The sequence below is a fragment of the Heliangelus exortis genome, chromosome 3 (assembly GCF_036169615.1).
Source record: "Heliangelus exortis chromosome 3, bHelExo1.hap1, whole genome shotgun sequence".
NCBI lineage: Eukaryota > Metazoa > Chordata > Aves > Apodiformes > Trochilidae > Heliangelus > Heliangelus exortis.
In genome coordinates this window covers 76,901,602-76,916,339 of record NC_092424.1, presented here as the reverse complement: position 1 = coordinate 76,916,339, position 14,738 = coordinate 76,901,602, and the positions used below count along the sequence as shown (strand labels likewise).

Here is a 14,738-nt window from a genome sequence, read left to right as displayed (position 1 = left end):
GGTTTTGTTTATTAAGAGATTATAAACACATAGATCCCTTTAAATGAAAAAATAATATAAAGAAAAAGCATAACTACAGTAAGTCACTGATATGAAAGTTAACTGAAATAAAACATGAACTTATTCTGGATTTTCTTCAATCTGTCTGTGGTAAGAAAAAATATTGCTAACTCTGACAGATATATCTTCACCAAGTTTTTACGAGAAAACTCCCCAGATTCACACAGTGCTTTAATTCCAAATAGTACAGCCTGAGTTGTGATACTGTGAAATGAAGTTGTCTTTACTAATTACATACTCTGAGCAGAAGTGTGTCTTACAGCAGAGAGCGTATTGAATCTGCCTGGCTGATCCTTATGATTTGGAAATGTCACTTTCTACCAGGCATGGAGAAAATAGGGAGGGGCAATAAAGCCGCTCAAGGATAGCAGCCATCCAAAAAGATAAAGAACATGCTGAGGAAAAGCAGACAACAGATTGCAGAGACAGAACAATCACAGATGGAGGCCAGGTGGGTGGGTCAAACGATTTTTAAAAAAAAAAAAAAACGTTTATTTTCATATTTAAACAGTACCCCTTTGTGTAAATGTTCAGCAAAGAACTGATAAGAAAATGGATTTGTAAGTGCATTTGAACAAACAACATGTCTTATAGTCAAGAGGGGCTTAGTCGTATATAATTAAGGGATAACGTGCATGGTTGAAGAACGTACGATACAAGCACTTTCTGAAAGTGATTAAATGCCACTGCAAAACAAAGGAGCTAGATACCCGAGGAAGGTTTACGGAACCAGCAGGGAGTAATGTTAAAACATGAACTTGCTTTTTGTTAAAGACAAGAGGATATTCATCTAGCCATATAAAGGATTTTCTTCACTGAAAATGCTGTGAACTTCCTCACTCCTTCTGCCACCTTGTCAAGCTCTTTAACTAAGATTATCACACATTCTGTTTCAGTGTACACTACCATAACCTCTAATCCTTTAAACCCCCTAAGAGAACAGCTCTGTGCACGTACAATGCCCAGGTTCATTGGAAGTGTGTGCAATCAAAGTTCTCTGTAAATTTCTGAAAACTTAGTGGCATTACTCAGCTGAGCAATTACAGCCCCAAGGGCTTGATCCACAGCCACTGAAGTAATGGGTGTCTGGAACAATGGATGACCTGAATCACACAATAAAGACAAGGAAAACGAGGAAGATCAATGGTCTATCTAGACCACTGGCTTGTTTCTGGCCATGACCTATGCTGGACGCTTACAAAAGGAAAGAAAGAGCAGGGCAGAGGCAGAGGGTTCCTGCATCCAACAACCAGGTGTTCACAATCGTGAGCTATCAGGCATCTACACCTCTTTGCTTAATATCCCATGATAAACTTTTCTTTCCTGAATTTATCAAATGATTTTCATAAACTACCAGAGTTCATCCAAGTGACTGTTTACCTGAATGTTGAAGCGTGCTTTAGTTCTTGTAAGAAAGTATACACAGTGCATGTTTCTGCACAATTTCTTACATAGCTGTAGCTTGCAGAAGTACAGCCATGCTGACACTGAATCTGGGTACTGCTGACACTAATGCCACAGAAGCAGACAACTCTGTGGGGCTTCCAAAAGCCTAAGAAGCTGAGTAAATAGCACGTTTCAAACACCTACCATTACACAGACAGATCAGGTATGTCACAACAGAAAATGCAGGACTAACACATGAACAATCTCCGTCACACCTAGCAAGCTGTCAGGTGTATTTCCAAGAATACTGGTATTCCAAGGCATTTACTAAACTTTCAAGGATTTGGAAACTTTGAATTCCCCGTTATGCTTTTTGTTATCATTATTTATTTGTGTCTTGGGTTTCAACTTTTAAAAACTGAAAGGGAAGAGAAAGAATATTAATATAACATGAATGTATCCACACTGGGACTTTGTTTCGATCCAGAGTACACTTTTAAAGTGATGTCTCCGTCATCCCTGCTTATCATGTTTTGAATCACATCAGAGTAATCTCAGAACACATGAACTGGTTTGCTTCCAGAGGAAAATAACCAGAAAATGTGCTCCAAGAATGAAACTAGTACACTCCAAGTACAAATGGATCGGACTACATCCCCAAATATACCCCACAGAAATCTATTGAGTCTGGACATCAAATCTTTGGGACTAACTCTTTTGTTTTACAGATTTACTCCTATTTTTCCATGCGCCTTGCTAGTGACTCCATCATAAGGTGAAAACATGAATTCTTTTTTGATGGAAGCTTTAATTGTTGGCTTTGATCAACAGATCAGTACATAAATTATCTAAAATACATAGAACTGACTCAGCAGCCTGTGAACAATTTTTAACTCAAATTATTTTCTTTCTATTAATGTACTTCTTCAAACAGCTCTGTGTAGCTTGTTAAAAAGACAAATTTAAAGATGCTCATCCCTCAGTGCTCAAGAAACTTCACCATTCTTTGAAAATAACAAGATACTGAAAGAAATAAAATGAAGGAAACACATTGTTATTGTCATTTAAAACATTGGGAAAAAGCAATAAAATTAACTAAAAAATTTTAAAAAGCTGGTTTACAGAAGTGGAGGGAGTAAATGTAAATGTAAATAAAGTTCAGCAACAGGCAATGGGGACCAGCATGTCCTCACATAACATGTATTCAGCTCCCAGAAGAAATACTCTCCATGTTAGGGAAGTGCTCTCACAGCCCATGGCAGAATTCAGCTTTACACTTTGGATGAAATTCAAGGCTTTCAGTTAGGCAGCTTTATTCAAAAATCATTCATTCACTCTCAAAAGAATGGACTGCCAAGGAAGAAATAAAACATATCTCAAGAAGGCATGAAAGTCATGGCAGTGGCATGGGGGACAGCAGGTATTGTCACTGAGAGAAAGTATTCCCTGATATCTCCCTGGGCTCTAATAATACATTTCTATCTTCAGTTCTACATTACCCAGAACCATACTGGTCCTCCAGTACTACCATCCTTCTTCCCCATCCTTGCAATATTCTGTGTTAAATATTAATAGTTCTTTTGAATTATAAAAGCAAAAATATAATTAAACTTTAATTAAAATTAATTTTATAAGAAAAACAAAGATGGAACAGATTCAGAGAGTAGAGTGGCTGCAAAGTCCACTAGGAGTCAAGAACTAGGCTTCAGCAATGGGAAACAAAACAGGCATGCACTCCTCAATCAGGTCTCAGTTCCTCCCCTTCTCTTCCCAACTTTTTCTAAGTGCTCAGCCAGACAAATTTCCATTACACAATCCAGCTTCTTATCATCAGCAAGCACACTTAATCCAACAGACCTACTGAGCTCAACTGGGTCTCCTCTGAGACACTGACAGGAAAGCTACACAAAGGAAAAAGGTTGGCCAGCTCCGACATGGGATCTAAATTCAAAGTCAGGCTGGGACCTGGGCGTCCCGAGTCTGCCTTGAAGACTTCAGCAGAAAAAAAGGGGCTATTGGGAGGGAAACATCAACAGAAACTGCAGCAAAGTGATACAGAGCAGAAATATTTTCAGACAATTAATCACTCAAATTAATCCTTTGATCTCCACTGCCTAGCTGACAATAGGCCACAGGTTACATATTCACAATGTGATTTCTCCCAAGATTACAACACCTAAATTTCCATGTCAATATATTAGTGCTAACATGTGTAATGAGTATCTATGTTCTCATGGGAGTATGTGGAGACCCAGGGCTGAGTTCTAAGCTGCCTAAATGCAATTTTCTAGCCCAGTCTGAGAAAGCCTACCCTGACATATGCCTAGCTAATGGTCCATAAGAGCATAAGTCTTCTGTGACTCCTATATCACATCTGCCAGCACCTATAGATATCTTGTATACTCTACACCACCTCAAAGCCAGGAAAACAATGCTTATGAACCACTCTACAGCCTCCTACAGTGGAATGACTCTCCTGACAACAGCTTCAAAATATATCCTGCTCTCAGTTATTTGTCTTGGCATGCCAACATATAAAGCATCCAGTCATAAGAGTTAACAATGTTTCTCAAATGGTACCAACTGCACAGTGTCATAAAGTATTTCCTGTTTTCATATGCAAGTAGTTTATCTAGCATCTTATGATAGATGGGTAGTGATGAGGAATAAGAAGAGTAGATAGCCACAATTCTCTTATCAGATCTGCTTCTATCAAGTACCAAATAGATCCATACAGATAGGGTTGTAGAGTTTTCCATAGCTTGTCACACAAACTCTCAGCAACAGAACTGAGTAATGTATGCCTACAGAGTATGAGGTATCAAGCTGAGACTGGCATATCTATTCAAGTAGAGAACTGGTGTACTGTAACTAGCTATCTAAATTAAGAATAAATTAGTAGTGAAGGTAAGTTGTTTATAAATATGTTAAGCCATTATGACATTTATGTGGAAGATTACACAAATTAATTTGGTATGAATGAAAATGTCAGCTGCATTACAGGAGTAGCACAGAGAGAACACACATTTGGAGAAATCTAATTTCTACATGAATGTGAGCATGCGTATGTCTGTGGCCATGTGTGTACCCATCTGCATGCCTCAGAAGCACTCATACTACAATGATTCAAACCTCTCTAGAGGCCCATTATGCAGCCAAAAAATGAATGTTAGGAGTAGCAAATATTTTGGGTGAAGTTAAGAGCAAGTGAAAATTCTCATTTATCATCAGTGGCTGTGGAAAGCTGAGTTACGACTTCATCAACTACACATTGATTCTTAGAAGGAGAAAAAAGCTCTCTATATGTTGTTCTGTATCTCATCTTTCTTCAAACTTTGGAACAAACTAACATGTGACATCACTGAAATATCAGATGCAAAAGCCATATACTGGGCTTTTTGCCACTAAATGAATGAAACTACGGCAAGAAATAATTATTGGCCTTTCTGGGGGACCTGGGAATCCCTAATTAACATTATACTTCCCATACTACAAGGACTGCCAACCCCTTTGCCCAGCCACTAATTTTCATGTTGAATTCATCAGCCACTTTTGTTCTATTTTTGTCCTTTTGGTTTGCTTTCCCATAAGGCCCATAAGTGGCTGAAATTATTCTGCATGTAACCTGCAGCTTTTGAGATATTTAATAATTAGTGGTAACTTTGTCAAAATAAAACAAAATGCTGTTCAGAGCAAGGAACTCTAAGATGTAAAAGAAATTCAAAGCTTACTGGATTCTTCCTCAAATGCAGGAAGTGTTTTTGATTCTGTGTACCAACTCATTTGACAATACTTCCACACAAGGTAGTATTGTGTAGCAGTATTCCACACAAGGTAGTACCACACAAGGTGATTTTAGTGTACGTATTTGTAAGAATGAGCCCAACTCATTCCATATTATCACTGCAAACATACTGGTTTTCAGTCATTAAGGTTCTCAATAAGTACCAGAGGTTTCAAATAGCCCATACTCGGTGCTGGATTTTCAGTCCCCTCTAATCCTGAACATAGCACATACTGTGGATTAGTAATCAAAAAACTGCTTCATCAAAGTCTGAAAATGGGAGCTAGTATAAAAAGAAATAGAATTTAATGTGAAAATAAGTAATGCTAGGGCTGTTGTACTGATTTTATTACTTTTTTTTTTTTTTAAATACTGAATTTGCTTACAGCCTTTGCTTTTTTTTTTTCAGTGAAGCCGCTATAAAATTTTCCATCAGCTGTAGCTGGTTTGCAGAATTAAGGGCTACTGCTGTACAATTTAGAAGTACAGATTCTTGACCTTTTCCATGATGATGTTTCTACAATATCCTTTGGCAGCAAAGCCCATAGTCTAATCGATTGTATGGTAATTATCCTAAAACTTAATATAAATTGTTCCTGACAGTGCTTGGGCACATAGCATTTTTATTTACGTTCACTGACACATGAAAATAAAATCCTCATTTTCTCTTTGTAACACTCTGTAACAGGTTGACAGACTTAAGATTCTGTGCAGAAACAGGAGTTCATATATTCTGGCCTGCTTAAATAAAAAAACAAATCTTGCAACATTAAGAATAAAGACAACAAATGCCAGGTTATGCTGGTAGACGAGTAGCTCCCCACCCATATGAAAAGTGAAGCATCTCTTTAAGATGAGAAAATCAGAAGAGAACAGGGGACAAAAAAAACCTCAGAGAAACTCAGAATGCAAGAAGATTAGGTAGGGTTTATGTGGGTTTAATAGTAAATCAAATCCAATAACACAAAACCTGAGGAAGGAATTGACTTTTAGTATTATCTCAGTCTATATTGTTCAGCTCAAGATTCGACAGGTATATAGTCCATTTACATGCAGCTCTTTGCATATGCAGAAAAATTTATGTCTCCTGCTCAAGTTTTATATCAGTTCTGTTCAACTTAGAAGACTGATTGCATTGCTGTTCTCATGAAGGTCAAACAGGTGATGCAAACTTCTGCTTTTATTTCCTAAATTTTTTGAGAGTTACTTTAATTCTGTGTTTTAGGCTCCTTATATTAAGGCTGTAGATATGCTTCAGTACTTCAGTGGGATGGAAAAGGCTTTTTTTTTCTTTATAAAAGAACAGCACATTTGGCAACCCATCCATCTGCATTCTCCTTAATTTTCTCTCTGCACCAAAACCATGTTAAAACCGCAGTAATTTTCTTTATTTTTAATTTCTTCAAATAAAATTATTTTACATACTCAATGACCTTGAATTTTCCATTGAAGTAAATATTCCTTGAAAGAAAAACTCCAGATTGTGAGAATTCATTTCTTTTAGCCTCTCATTTTTACATCAGTGTATATGTATACTGTTCTTCCAGGCTTTCCGGCATCTTACCGCCTTCTCTTCTTCAGTCTAACATCCTGGCACTGAGTACACGGCATCTGTCTCCCAAATTTAAATTACTGTTCCCTCACTTGGGAACATAACATACTTTTTCACTGGGTTTGTCTTTATATGCCCTTACTCTGAAATGAATGAGTCGACAACGATGTATGCACAATGCCCTTATGTCATATCATGAAAAGTGCTTAAAAAGAGAACTTTAGTCATTCTTTTCATACACTGCTCCAGCTGGCTACATAATTCTGAATATAAGCTCAAAATGCTGTCTTTTTTCAAAATTAATTTATTCAGCTATCTATAATTCTAATGTCCATTTTTGTATGCTTCTCTTTGCAATGATAATCATCAAACTGGAAGTAGATTTGATGGGAAGAACTGCAAAATTGGATACTCTACTCTGTTTCAACTTCCATTTGCCATCACGAGGTGCAGTACAGGTTGAGAATTTAGTTGTTATGGCCTCTGTTCTTGTCTAAGCAGAGATATTTTATTTATTATTTATTTCATACTACATTAGGTATCTGGCCAGTTTGGCAAGCTATGAAGTTCTCTTCATGGAATAAAATTATGTAGAAATAGCATTGCTCAGCAATAAGGGTACTAAGTCATAATTTGTGTTTCAGATCCATTTCCCAGATAAGCATCTACCAGGTTTGTAACCAGTCAACTCAATTTCTCTTGTTTTCTCTATCTACTCTGAGTAAACATTGAACAGTAGAAACAAATGGGGATACGTTGCTTTTCAGTGCACAGACAGGAGCACGTCAAAATCAACTTATTCCTCTTCTGGAGGCTGATTGAAACATGTCAGCAATAATACACTAAAGAGCAACCACAGCTTTCCATAAAATCTTTGCCGTTTCAGAAGAACTTCAACTGCTCAAAGGAAAATATCACTAGGACAGAGAATACTTTCTAACAGATAATAAAAGAGGAGAAAAAAAGATTTCTTAAATGGAAAAACTGACTCTCTTCTCTACACCTCCACCAAAACACACATGAAATGATAAAGTAGAATGAAGTCTTGCTGTCAACCATAGGATATACCTAACAGACAGGCACATTGAAGATAAACATTTTATTCCTGCAACTTAGGGATTTCAGGAGAGGGTTCTGGAGGTAAAAGGGTATACAGACAAGGGGATTTTATTGATTTTGTGCGCTCTAGTAGCTCTTGCTACTTATTAAGAACAGCAGAAATTGCCCATAGCTATCTTTTTCCATGTTTTTTTTTCTCGCTGCAATACTGTCACTCCTGTCTTTGTTCATGTCCTGGAAAAGCAGTTCCTCCAAGGACAACTGCTATAACAGCATCAGACACCTGAGTCATATAAATGAAGATAGTAAGACGTGTAAACACTTACCAATATTCTGAATTCTCCCATTATTCCACATCACAGTCACTTAGAGAAGACCTTCAATCTACAATACCTATAGTTAAGACCATTCATAAACACATGATAACAAGAAAGCCTGTAAAAGGCTGCCTTGTTTTTAGTCTGGGTCTTTTTTTCTAATCAAACTAAAACTCATTGCAAGTTTCCTTTAAGAATTTTCCAATGGTGTCAACAACAGTGGCAATAGAGACAGCAGCTTTGCAAGCATCTGTTGTGTCAGTGCTAGGGCCATCAGCATAAACAGATTGTGCTAGAGACAGTTGTCCCATGTGAATCAGTGAGATTCAGCCAATTCTCTCCATTTTGCACTGAACACTGATAAAAAGGATTTCCTTGGAAAAGAGGATAAATGTTGTAAGTTCCTTGTATGTACAAAAAACCTCAGCATGTTTTATGCCTCACTTTCCTTCTATTTCTCCTGATAAATACACATTCCAATCTGATAAATATTCCCCAAGGAGTATTGTGCATTCTGCCTGTCCAGACACACAAGGAAAAAAATATAAACAAATTTAAAAACATCAACTTATGGATGACTAAATAGTGACAAATAGGGTGTGAATTCTCAGGCAGGTTCTCCCCTCCTCTGTCTTCCATTTTCTAATTTACAGAGTCTGAAGTATTTAGAGTCACAATGTCAACCAAAGTCAGAAGAAATAGAATTCTAGAAAGCATTAAAACCATCATTAGTGCTCTATCCCAACTACTTATGAGATGCATATAAATCTTGATGCCTATGTGACTCACTATGATGAAATGAAACGAGGGCAAACAGAGCAAATGAATGCCTACTGTTTTTATCTCTAACCTAGTCAGAGAGTCATCAACAGATTTGAGCTATGGCAATACATTCTGCAATATTTCAGAATATTGTTATCATTTCATTAAACCAAATATCTTTAGTATTTAGCTCCTTTTAATTTACCTCCATAGTTTCCTAACAGCACTGACTGGATGATCTAACATTTAATAAATTTAATAAAACAGCCTCACGTTTCCTTTTCTAAACTAAGGAAAAATAAAAGTCATTTATTTTCAAATATGCTTTTAATTTATTCCTAAAAAGCTGTAAGGAGAACCAAATTCAGCATGCACAAAGGCAGGGAAGCAAAACAGTTAAGAGTCAGTAAGAATGTTAAAGTATGTGGAATTCCTTTTCATAACGGCATATACAATAAAAGCACAGAAGCTGTATGTTCACACCAAATCAATCCTTCATTTACCCTCACACATTTTAATCTGTTTCCTTAAAAGGACAGGTGCTGATAAAGATTTGAAACAGAGACCAAATTAAGCAAATGACAGGAAAAAAGAATCCCTGCTGCTACAAAACAGCACTCTCACCGGGATTGCGTTTCTTGAATATTCTTCTTCAAGGAGAGGAGTGTATAATTTTTTTTATATTTAGCCAGGGAAGGTGGCAGACTGAAATCAGAGTTGCTAAAACCAAGGCAGGTAGTGTGAAATCTAAGTACAGAATTGAGACCTTAAAAAGAGGAAAGAGGTTTAAATTCTTTTTCATCTTTAGAAAATCAGCACATTATTCCAACTGAGCTAACATGTTGAACTGTACTGCAGGATTACAAGAAAGCTAAAGACAAAGGTTTCATTCACAAGTCTACTCTTTTACAAGAGATAACCTCCTGTGCAGATGTAAAGTCAAGTCACGTCTGGTAAAATTCACATCTCCCATGACAGTGGACAACACTTCTGGAATCAAAATGGAAACCTTGATCCTGTATTGGTCAGTATCCTGCACATGGTTCAGATCAAAATTTAGTACAGCAAAGTGGTGCACGTAGATATCCATTGCAATTATGCTAAAAATGATGGAGACATTTATGATCTTTCTTTCCATTTTCACCACTGCCTAATAAAAATATCAACTTTTTCTACTAGCAAGTTTGAAATGCCTTTACACATCACTGATTTTCAACCATTTACTTTCTCTTATTACACATGTATTATTTACATGTGTAAAATAGACCATTATCTATGTTGCTTCCTAATGTTCTCCCTCTTAATTTCTGTCTTAGTCACAAGGCTTCTGCTTTGTGACATCACAATTAGCTGTCACAGGAAGGAATATAAGATATTAAGCAGAATACTTTGGTTCAACTCCTGGTCCACTTAAACTAAGATTCATGCCATTCACTTGAGCAAAGCCAAAATTTCACCTTTTAACTTCTGCCAGTGAAACCCCAGCGTGAATAACAGAACATGGTATCCAGTTGCTATGCAATATCTGATAAATAAATTCAGTTGGAGGTTTAGCATTTATCTTCATGGAAACATGGATGAACCTATCTTAGGTAAGTAAGATACGGGGCCTGAAAAAAAAATTCACACATTGGAATATTTCATAGAAAGTAATGTCTTCCACACAAAGCTTATGATTTTTAGGAACTTACCAGTTGTCCCAGCAGCCAAATTAAAAGTTGTTCTGCACAAAGACAGATATTTATTTTGTTTGTGCCTGAATTACACATAATTTTGTTTTGTTCAGAATTTCTGAAAATCTGTTGTGAAATTTTTCTTAACTCTTTTTGCTTACCGTGACAGCAAGGAAAAGTATTAGACTGTTTTTCATGGTAGAGGGTTAGCATTAACTGCATCGTCTCATTTTGAAAGCTTGTCAAACTATATTTAATCATTATTTCAAATGGAAAACAATAATGTAAAATATGATACACTAATTAGCACCTATCTCAGAAATGTAGCAAGAGAAAAAAAGAAAAAAAATCAAAGGAACATATAAGACAGCAAGCTGACACTGTAACTATTTGTAATATGTTTCTGGCCTCATATGTTAATATTGCTCATTTATCACAGAAAAGTAGCATGTATGCTGACCCAGCTCTGTAAATTTTTGCAAAGGCACAATAACCAGCTCCTAATGGCTTTGAATGCTAGTAGTGCATTGTGGTGAGAATAAATGTATCAATGAGCTTTTAATGACACTAAATGGGATAGTTCTGTGCATCAGCAAGGACAGTCAAAACCAGAATACATTGTGTTTTACTAATAAAAGAACAACCACGTTTTTTCTCCATCCAGATGATCCCCTTCTGACCTGAAGTGCACTGTAGGTGATAGCTTTGCAACAAAAATAGAAAGACATTCTGTCAGTCCTAAAAGAATACTCCCTAAAAGGCAATACTTTCTTCCTCTAGAGTTAGCAGATTACTTTGGACTCTCACACAGCCCCAAACAAATAGCCGACATCTAAAAAATGCATCTCAACAAAAAACTTTAAACTCCCTACCTAATGAACAACGGACATATCAGGAGGTCAATCTCTACTTACTTGCACTGGGGTTTTTAAAATAAGTCCATTTCCATTTCTGTTTTTTCATTGTCTCCTATCACTTATTATCTTACTTTAATGCTCTCAACTACACAGCATTTGTCGAACACTAGAAATGTTTGACAGCTTACCCTTTAAAAAATGAAAGAAAAGAAAACTGAACTATATTTCTGCAGGAACTGATACTGTACAGCAGCAAGCAGGCATAAAGCTTATGATAATACCACAAGAGCTGGTGAGAGGCACTTCACTCAACGAGGTAAATCCAGACTTATTTTATTGTCCAGCATTACTTTACTGAATTCCTATACTTTATTTTTAGCACAGAATTAAAAGTCACCCTTACGATTTCTTCCCAGTGTAGCAGAGGAATTCAGTGAATGATGGGGTATCACGAGGAAAGAGCATTCATATAGCAGAGCAAGAGCTCATCATTCCAGGAAGTTTAGATGTCATAATCGAAATGAAAAGCAGCAGCAAGGCTGTTAACTTTTAGGGGTGTATATTGAGAATACTGTGCATTACTTAAGGGGAAGTTAAAAATTACATGCAAAGTAGAAAATGAAGCGAAATACAGTTTGTAAATTACAAGATTTGTATTGCATATGCAATAATTTATTCCCATTTAGCAGTCAGTAATAAAGAGACCAGACATAGAAAGTCATAGCTAAACATCTGATTTGCAAGCTGCGGTCTTCAGATGCAGTTGTTCCTAATTAAATCTGGGCAAACAGAGTAAGACTTGTTCCTGTTTAGTTTAAATCACTTGAAAAAAGTAAAACAAAAACAAAACCCAAAAATTAGATTCCCCTTGACATAGTTGTTCTAGACCAATGATTCCTGTTTTATCCCGCAGTCTTCATCATGGAGGTACAAGTGTGTCCTGGCTAGAAACTTTCTGCTGCTCAGTGTAGAAGGGTATTTCCTTGATCTCAAGGAAATTTTGCCTATAGGGAGACTCCAATTACACAGACATTGGAATGCAAGTCCTGTGTTCCCTGATGTGCCAAATGCAAGGAACTGTGAAAGAGTGAGACCTCATGTGCTCAATGTTCTCTCCCAAATCTGGCCATGGAGGGTATTTTACACAAGCAGGCTGTAGCAAGATTTCACTCCAAAAGGACCTCAACAAATATTCATGTGGGAGAGAGACAACAGTCCATGCTTACAGTCTGTTTGGTGAATTCTGCAGCAATATACTCAGTCTTCAAGAAAAAGGATGTCTTTGCTATTCATCAGCCATGAAATTGCAAGTCTTTACCTAAGGATTTTCCAAGCCCCAAGTGGCTTCCCTTCTCCCTGTTCCTCATCAGTGGTAACAGCCCTTCCACAAGTTAATTAAAGTCCTTGATCACACCTATGCAACAAATACACATTCTCCCATGCTTTGGAACACTTTGCCTCTGATGGTTTTATACAGGTAAAAACTACTCAAAGTCATTATGATTATGCTGTCATAGTTTCCTAAGAATTCCTGTCACTGGTGTATGAGATGAACTAGGAGCTTCGGCTTATTCTTGCAAGAGTCAGAACTAAAGCGTGTTAAAAAAACAAAACAAAACAAAACAATACAATATAAGAATCCCAAACTGATCTGACTAAATATGAAACAAGAACTCCACAGTTGTCTTAACCGAGGGCTTTAACATGAGCTTCAGAATCACAGTTTGAAATTCCTTTTTTTTTTTTTTTTTTAATAAAAATCTTAATCCTAAAGCAATTGATATTCTCTTAAATTGCAATTCTAAGATTCACATGGGGTTTTTCTTTCCGAATGCCCATCTAAAGTCTAGCTTGAGGAAAAAATGGCTTATAGTCCTTGCAGTAGTTTAAATATGTTTGAAAAGATAACCCAACTACTTTTCAGAGACAGAACATATACAGACACAGAGATTAAAGAATAATGATGACTTTGGACATTCCTGATTTTGTGGAGACACAATTAATTACACACAAAAAAACCCCAAAGAGTAAATTCTCAGATTCAGAACACTTCTTCTACTGACCTCATCTTTTAATTTCCAGTTTTTCAGGTGCCTTGGGTTGGTGGTGAAAAAAAAGAGACATTCCAACTTGTTTAATGAGAAGCACAGACTTCACAATTGCCTTAGGTCCAGATCATAAATTAAAATTGCATCTTTTTTTCTAAAGTCATTTTACATATTTCCAGGCTTTCTTGCCATGAGGATAAAACACAGTGAAGCCTTCCATATGCATAGTACAAAAACCTAACATTTGTCATACCTTCTGTCATTTGAGGAGAAAAAGAAGCAGAATGAAGCAAGTAAGAGGAAGAACACATTATTTTCCTCCACTAAATAAGAGTATGGTGGCACTCACAAATGAGCCTTTTTTTTATATTATTATTTATGAAAGGCACTCCCAACAACACTTAACATGGATATTTGATCTATTGAAATGGTTATTTCTGTGTGTGTGAAAGGCACTTTGAAAACTGCTATTTAAAAAAAAAAAACAAGTCAGAAGCAGGAAACAGGCCTTAGCTCACATGAAAGACAATCTCCCAGTCTTCAAGGGGACAAGGGCAGGCCTCACCTTTATTCTCATGCATTTGCATTATTGACTTTATGAAACAAAGGCAAAGCCCTAAGTAAAGAACTCGTTGTGCAAACCAAGGATGCCTGTGTGATCCTGTGTCATTAGCAATGGCAGCTCCCAGCCACACACCACATGCTGGCTGAGACACTGGCTATTTGCACAGCATTTAGATACCACTTTGCTGTGGTATGCAAACCATTAAGTGACAGGTCTACCACAGTGATGAAAATGCTTTACACTCATATTCACCTGCGTACACTGCCTGGCAAACTGAATTACAGGGCCAGCTTCATGCCCTCAGATTGCCTCTCCTCCCATGTCCACAGTTCTCCTCTTAAACATACCTTCCCTTTTCCTCTCCACAAGGATATATCCCCAGGCTTCAGTTTGACAGCAGGTGCTTTAAGCAGTTCAATGCTTTGTGTAGGTGAAGTAAATTATATATTATAAACCAACCAAAAATTAATTTAAACAACCAACCAAAAAAAATGCAACAAAAAGCCAACTACATAGCCTTGTCAGCATACAAAACAATAAAGCAGTACATTTAAATGAGACATTTTTTATCCATATGGCAAATTCCGTTTGTAGTAAAATCACATATTTCATTACTGGTAGGTTATTTAAAGTATTTCTGATCTGCCCAACAAAATGGTACATGGTTTAACTGTT

At 36.7% G+C, this 14,738-nt stretch overlaps 1 protein-coding gene across 8 annotated transcripts in view; it reads right to left on the bottom strand.

Annotated features, from left to right (window-relative positions):
* Positions 1-14,738, bottom strand: part of EPHA7 (EPH receptor A7) — a 181,353-nt gene that overhangs the window by 136,924 nt on the left and 29,691 nt on the right. The window lies entirely within an intron of this gene.